Source organism: Haliotis rufescens, unplaced genomic scaffold, assembly GCF_023055435.1.
Source record: "Haliotis rufescens isolate VD_foot unplaced genomic scaffold, xgHalRufe1.0.p SCAF_4, whole genome shotgun sequence".
In the NCBI taxonomy this organism is placed as follows: Eukaryota; Metazoa; Mollusca; class Gastropoda; order Lepetellida; family Haliotidae; genus Haliotis; species Haliotis rufescens.
In genome coordinates, this window is record NW_025964112.1 from 42,808,836 (window position 1) to 42,816,367 (window position 7,532).

At 39.4% G+C, this 7,532-nt stretch overlaps 1 protein-coding gene across 5 annotated transcripts in view; it reads right to left on the minus strand.

Annotated features, from left to right (window-relative positions):
* Positions 1-2,724, minus strand: part of LOC124135943 (sporozoite surface protein 2-like) — a 34,807-nt gene extending 32,083 nt beyond the window's left edge. For all 5 annotated transcript variants that reach the window (XM_046501649.2, XM_046501652.2, XM_046501648.2 and 2 more), the window contains exon 1: positions 2,636-2,724. The gene's annotated coding sequence lies outside the window, so the exon portion shown is untranslated. The remainder of the gene's footprint in view (positions 1-2,635) is intronic.
* Between the last annotated feature and the right edge of the window lie 4,808 nt (positions 2,725-7,532).

Here is a 7,532-nt window from a genome sequence, read left to right on the forward strand (position 1 = left end):
AGCATTGGCATCGTTTGCAATTGTATTCTCAACAGAAATTCGTCATTCACTTGCGACCGACTGACAGATAATAGCCATTGCTTCCTAGGACATTATATGTCATTAGGTAATATGCGGTGTTGATTTATTAATGCAAGACTGAAAGATGCACTTAACACATATTTAACAGCTGGGGCGTATTTGTTTCTTTACATTAACAATGAGATTCAACACCGCAGAGAAATACTTCATATTCTTACAAGTTACTCTAGTGACTCTCATTTTGCAAAAACGAGGTTTCTTTTCTTAAAGGTTTAGGTGTATGAAGCAAAATATGTTTCAAACTCCAACGATGAATGAAATTTAATTCCCAATTATAAAATCTGAAATATTTCCAGCTGTTGCCTGACCTTTATGAATTGTAATGTATTGACGTAAACATCCTCTGACGTCGGCGTGAACGTAACTCCCCGTAATTCCACATTATGAGGTTATGCCATCTTCATTAACCTCTTCTAGATTGTGGTTGTGGGCGAGATCAAATGATCTCATACATGTACCCGTGAAGATCTGTGGTAGAATAGGTCTTCAGCAACCCATGCTTGCCGTAAAAGGCGAATACGCTTGTCGTACGAGGCGACTAACGGGATCGGGTTGTCAGGATTACTGACTTGGTTGATGCATGTCATCGTATCCCAATTGCGTGGGTCGATGCGCATGATGTCAATCACTGGATTGTCTGGTCAAGACTCAATTATTTACAGACCGCCGTCATATAGCTGGAATATTGCTGAGTGCGGCGTTAAGCAACGGCAAACAAACATACATGTTGTCATGAAGACATTGTCGAGCATGAGAGCCACTCTTTGACAAGAGCGTTTCGAACATTCAGCGTTTCAGTTGTGAAATTACAATTACATAGGTTAATGTCATTTCCACATTGGTGGCGACACAATATGACGTCATGGGGTTGCAGCGTGTAAAATAATGACGTCTTACTTTGATTATTAGAAAAGGTAGAGCCTAATGTGTCAATACAGAGCATACATGAATACATATTCTCAAATGTTATATGTAACATCATCAAATCTCATGGTGACTACAGCTATACACAATTTGCGTTTGTCCATTCAATAATAACAAAAAAGTACGCAAACTTGTTGGGTTGGCGAAGATAATGAGGGATATAGGAATTACAAATTGTCGCATTTCAAACATTACTCATGAGGGTAGAATGATTATGTATAATAACTTTCCGATATCTGCACTTGTGCAATTTAGCGATCCTCAATGCTGATTGGTCAGTTGAAGTCACCTGACGTCACTCTGCTTCATTGTCGATAAAAATATGAACTTACGTCATCTATTTTTCAGTACGTCATCTGAACAATATACTGCCTTCGTGGAATTATCTGGAGGGTTGACATTTCCTACGACGTTCCTTCAATATTTATCTTAAAATGTCAACGAGTGATGTATAGAATATTCTACTCCATGTCAAAGGCTCGGGATTACCACTATTCACTCTTTCGGGACAGATTATCCGTAATATCCCTGTATATACTTAAACACACACACACACACACACACACACACACACACACACACACACACACACACACACACACACACACTTTCTTTCAAATCCTCTTTATTCCCATGGAAGGCATCAACTATCTACAGCACAACTACTTATTAACATACATTATTTGGACACTCGTAAATAGCCTTTCATACAGGCCCTGAAACAAATGTATCCAGTACAGTCCATGAAAGTCTATAATAGTTGTCAAGTCTAGATGTTTGTCTCTTGGCTTTTGGAACGGATTAAACAACACAGGCATTACTGAGTGTAACGGTTTTGATGGCACCTGGTGTTTGCGATACGGGTAGGTGTGTCACCGTCTTTTAAATACAATAGAAATATTATTAACAAAACTACTTCATTGTTAAGTATATTTGTGTTCAGATCCCCGCTCCCCCCCCCCCCCTCGAGCCCCCCCCCCCCCCCCCCCCCAAGAAATAAAAGAGACTATTTGTTTAGATCTATGCATACATATTGAGAGTGACAAACCAACTGTTCACACAAGAGTGGATGGCAAGAGTGATGACATCAACTTTCCAATACTCCACACTGCCTTTACATTGTATGTCGAGCAATATTCCAGCAGCTCAAGCCTTTGTGTTTACATTTCACAACTTTTGAGGTAATATCGATCGTGGGCTTTCTTTCAAAGAGATTTCAAAGAGCGTAATACGGTTCCTGTTAGAAAGTTATGAAAGACATTAGAAGGACTTTTTTCCAAATCATCAGTGACAAGTATGATGTCCAATGCATTTCCCAGGGTTGTGCTGTTTTGTTTATCACGTGAACAATTGACTTGCTTTTGCATGTGTTTGTGACGGGTGCCACCAGTGGGACACGATACATGAACACTCACCTTTTCTCCAGCACCTGCTGTCACCACTATTTTATTTTGAGTTAGTGTTCATAGACCTGTGCATGTGGTTTAATCGAAATCGTCCAATTGACTCTACTTTTAGCAGAGATTTCTCATTATTATCGAAATGCTTTTTGTAACTTTTACTTTTGTTTTCGGCACGTGTTTTCAACCTGAACATCACGGAAATCAAACATATGCAGAATATGCCCTACCTTGATCTATAAACCATTTCCGCACAACTTTCAGAAACAGACTTCTTCCATGGCCACTTGGTCACTCGAGCTACAGCTAGGCATTTCTAGCCACTGTGTGCTGCGAGTGCTCGTTGCAGTCTATTAACTATGCATCCTGCGTAAAATCAAGCATGGAAATCAATCCATTTTAGCAACAAATCTCATTTCTAGTGACATCTTGATGAGAAGTTTGTGTGACTGTCCCAACAAAATAAATACGACTAGGTTTACTCCTATGTCATTCGGCATTGGGTACATGCATCATAACAATCGCGGACTTGCAGCGAAAAGTAATTTATGGAGTCGTTGCATTCATTTGGTCGGGATTTGAAAGGGAAGGAGGGGGATATTCACAATGTAATCTGAAATCAATGGTTATTTTCGATCTGTGTGCGAATTGATCAATCATTTTCTTTATTATCAGCGATTTATCGTGTAAATTCGGTGACATTTCCCATGCCGGAAGTGGCACGTTGTCCAGTTTATTGTGACTTCTGATGTCAAGGCGAGACAAGCACTGTCACGAAAGTGCCATGACAGCTGTTAAAAGGGAACGAATTGTGTAGGTTGTTTGGGTTTCAAACATGTGTTACAATAGATTTCTATTGTTATCTAACTTGCTTTTATAGTCTCCTCAGTTTTTATGATTTTAGACAACGCAATTAAAGCTAGGTTATGGAGACAGTTCGCTTGTTGTCTGTAGTCACTTTCATGAATAAAGTTAATGCGCCATGGGATGAGTCAATCTAAGTGAGGGATAATGAGACATAAACTGCATATGTTGTAAAGGACATATATAAACACCTTTGTCCATTATCTGTGGAACATTTAAGTGTTTAACACATTCTTTTATAGCAGCGTTTCAGTGATATTCAGCTGAGGTATATCCATGACATCCCACCATTATCAAATAATGTATTCCATTATTAGTCAGTAATAAGGTGATGTAAAAATGGTGTTTAACGTCATCGCATTCAAGATTAATGCACGTATATAGAGTGCATGCACTCGGTTACATTCCATTGTTAATTAATGGCATTCATTTGTTTCTTGGTGGCATTTCATTGTTACTTGGTGGCATTCCATTAATATTGTTACTTGGTGGCATTCCATTGTTTCATGTTGGTATGCCATTGTTACTTGGTGACATCGCATTGTTATTTGGTGGCATTGCATAATTTCTTGGTAGCATTTATATTGTTACTTTGTGGCATTGTATTGTTACTCGGTAGCATTCCACTGTTACTTGGTGGCATTCCATTGTTTCATGTTGGTATGCCATTGTTACTTGGTGGCATTCCATTGTTTCGTGTTGATATGCCATTGTTAGTTGGTGGCATTCCATTGTTTCATGTTGGTATTCCATTGTTACTAGGTGGCATTGCATAACTTCTCGTTAGCATTCCATTATTACTTGGTGGTATTCCATTGTTACCTTCTGGCATTCCATTGTTACTTGGTGGTATTCCATTGTTACTTGGTGGTATTCCGTTGTTACTTAGTAGCATTCCATTATTACTTGGTGGTATTCAATTGTTACTTGGTGGCATGCCATTGTTACTTGGTTGCATGCCATTGTTACTTGGTGGCATGCCATTGTTACTGGATAGCATTCCATTGTTACTTGGTGGCATCCCGTTGTTACTTAGTGGCATTCTATTGTTATTTGGTGACATTCCATTGTTACTTTGTGGTATTCCATTGTTACTTGGTGGTATTCCATTGATACTTGGTGGCGAGCCATTGTTACTGGATAGCATTCCATTGTTACTTGGTGGCATCCCGTTGTTACTTGGTGGCATTCTATTGTTATTTGGTGACATTCCATTGTTACTTTGTGGTATTCCATTGTTACTTGGTGGTATTCCATTGATACTTGGTGGCATTCCATTGTTACATGGAGGCATTCCATTGCTACTTGGTAGCATTCCATTGCTACTTGATAGCATTCCATTGTTACTTGGTGGCATGCCATTGTTACTTAGTGGTATTCCATTGTTACTTGGTGGTATTCCATTGTTACTTGGTGGTATTCCATTGTTACTTGGTGACATTCTATGGTTACTTGATAGCATTCCATTGTTACTTAGTGATTCTACAACTACGTGTAAGGTGAAACTGTTGCTGACGTTCATCGAGGCTTATTTTGTTTCTTAAGATGTAATGTGCACATCTTGTTTCAAAAAGAAAATAAAGACATTTTGTTTGATGAAAACTGTAGACCCTCGTTGGTTTCGTAATTAACAAAATCAATCGATCACACACAAACAAAGAAGCAATAGAACACCTGCACTTAGCTTCGCTGCATTAATTCCCAGTTTCTGTCACTCAATCAATCCGTTTATTAGTGAATACACAACACAGCCACCACAGGTGGTATGTGAGCATACAACAATACACCATACATAATTAATCAAGATGACAGAAACATTTATGTGGTCACACTGTTTCATAAAGGAGATTAAAGCGTGACAGTTTCTTAACTAATTTTGCATGCATTGTTGATGTAGCTTACAAAGTGTAGACAAATTTGCCAACGTCTGATATTCTCGTGGTATATTATTAATTTCTGTACTTTTAAAGCCTCACATCTAATAGATTCGTCACCACTCACCCCTTTCACGTAACCTGCATGAATCATTGTGCCCCTGTCGATGGATGTTATGTCCGAAAACACAAGAAACCAATCAGAAAGCGCGTATGACTTCGAGCACTTAAGTAAAAATCATTCAGGAATTATTTTTGATTTTACATATGTCTTGCATCTAAAAATATACCCAAGCTACAGGTAAATGTGTTTAATCATACTGTATAATAACGTAAGACCCGATGAATAACATCTGCAATATATAATTATGATATATAGGGGAAATATAAGAGAATCCTTACGCACAATTCTTTTCGCTTTGGTCATTTACGCTTAGACGGAACCCAGTCGCAAAAAAATGTTCACGAGAGGGGCACGAGTCGCTATTCGTCTTGTCATGGAAAAACACGAGTTGGTCACGAATGATTTCCCCCCTTTATCCACCGTGGCTGATGTGAAATGTTTTCATCACATTGTTGTTAGTGATTCATACTGGGTAGTCATATCCACATTTATTTCATATCATAATTAATGTTGATGCAAGAGACGTCATGTATGTCTGTATGTCTGTATGTCTGTATGTCTGTCTGTCTGTCTGTCTGTCTGTCTGTCTGTCTGTATGTATGTATGTATGTATGTATGTATGTATGTATGTATGTGAGTGCGTGTGAGAATGAATGGATGGATGCATGGACGGACGGACGGATGTATGTATGTGTGTGTTTGTGTGTATATGTGTGTGCGTCCCTCAGAGGTCCAATATCTGCTATACGTGAGTTCAAATCCATGATTTACCCTGGTTATGGTCAGCCTGTCAGCACTCTACTCATACCTTTATCTGTGTTTTTTTTAAAAGTGATAAACGTGACCTGCGCTTCTTCAGGTTCTCCATCCACTTTAAGCTACCACACTGAGAAATAACTGAAATACTTTCAAAGCGGCGTTATTAAATCCAGCTCATTCACTTTACTTAAGTTAAGTACATTAAATCCGATGGTTCATGATCCATGTGAAAGCCGATCTTCATATTCAAAGTTTCAATAAACCACTAAAAATGTCTTTTATGCATAACCATCTAAGTTCAGTTGAGCACAGAATACTATATGCTCATTTTGCTCAAATTGCTTGTAAGGGAGACAACTCAAACATATGCTTGCGTGCATAGACATCAAGAAGGCAACAGACTGAAAGGAAACAAAAGATGAAGAAAAGAATAGCCTTGGTGCTTCATAGGCTTGATACAAATAAACAGGTTTATTGTCAATACTACAAATGAATAAACGAATTGGGAAGAGAGCGGACTATTAGGAGAGACGAACAGAAAATTGTCAGGTATTCGGGGTGGGCAATCACACACAGGTGTGGTGTGGTGTTGATTGTGTAGTGTGGCGTGCACTCGTGGGCAAAATACCCGGCCAACCTCAACGTTACCCCATTAATAAATGCAAAATCCCCATCATAATTTTTAATGACAATGAATGCTTAATTATGATCACTGGGGCATGCAGTCCGACATGGATGTATATTCTAGGGAGTTAAGTGCACAATTCAACAATAACAAGTACAGGTATTCCGGGGCATGTATCCCTCCGCCGCATTGTCAGCGTGACAGACCATTCGTCACCACTCGCCCCTTTCCATAACCCACATGAAGACTCGTCTCCCTATCGATGAATGTTATGTGCGAAAATGCGCCTAATCAGTCAGACTGCGCGTATGACTTCAAGTACTTCAGGCAAACAATCCCCCCTGGATAATTTTTGAATTTACATGTGATGAATCTGATAAATTTTCCAACATACAGCTAAATGTGTCCAAACATGCTGTTTGATACCCTAAGTCTATATGTGTTTGGAAAATATACACATGGGGAAAATATACGTGCATCATTACGCGATAGTTGACAATTCTTTTAGTAATTCTTTTAGCTATGCTCGTTTGCACTTAGACGGAAAGCAGTTGCAAAAGATGGCCACCAGAGGGGCACGAGTCGCGATTCGGCTTGTCCCGGAATAACACGAGTTGATCACGAATGCGCTACAGATTGTATTACGCCGTGACAAACCAACACCGACAGCTGACCTTTCACCTGTTACCCCTGACCTCACATATCAATAGCGACGACGGGAGAGACCTTCCCTGCATTCTTCACTCACCAAACTGGATCGCACCTGGGCGAGTCTATTCGTGTCATCTTCCCAGGTGTGACGGTCTCAAATGAAAACATTACTCGCAGGAAACAAACACTATGTGAGCAGTACCTGTTGTCCTATACCAACATCAATTAAT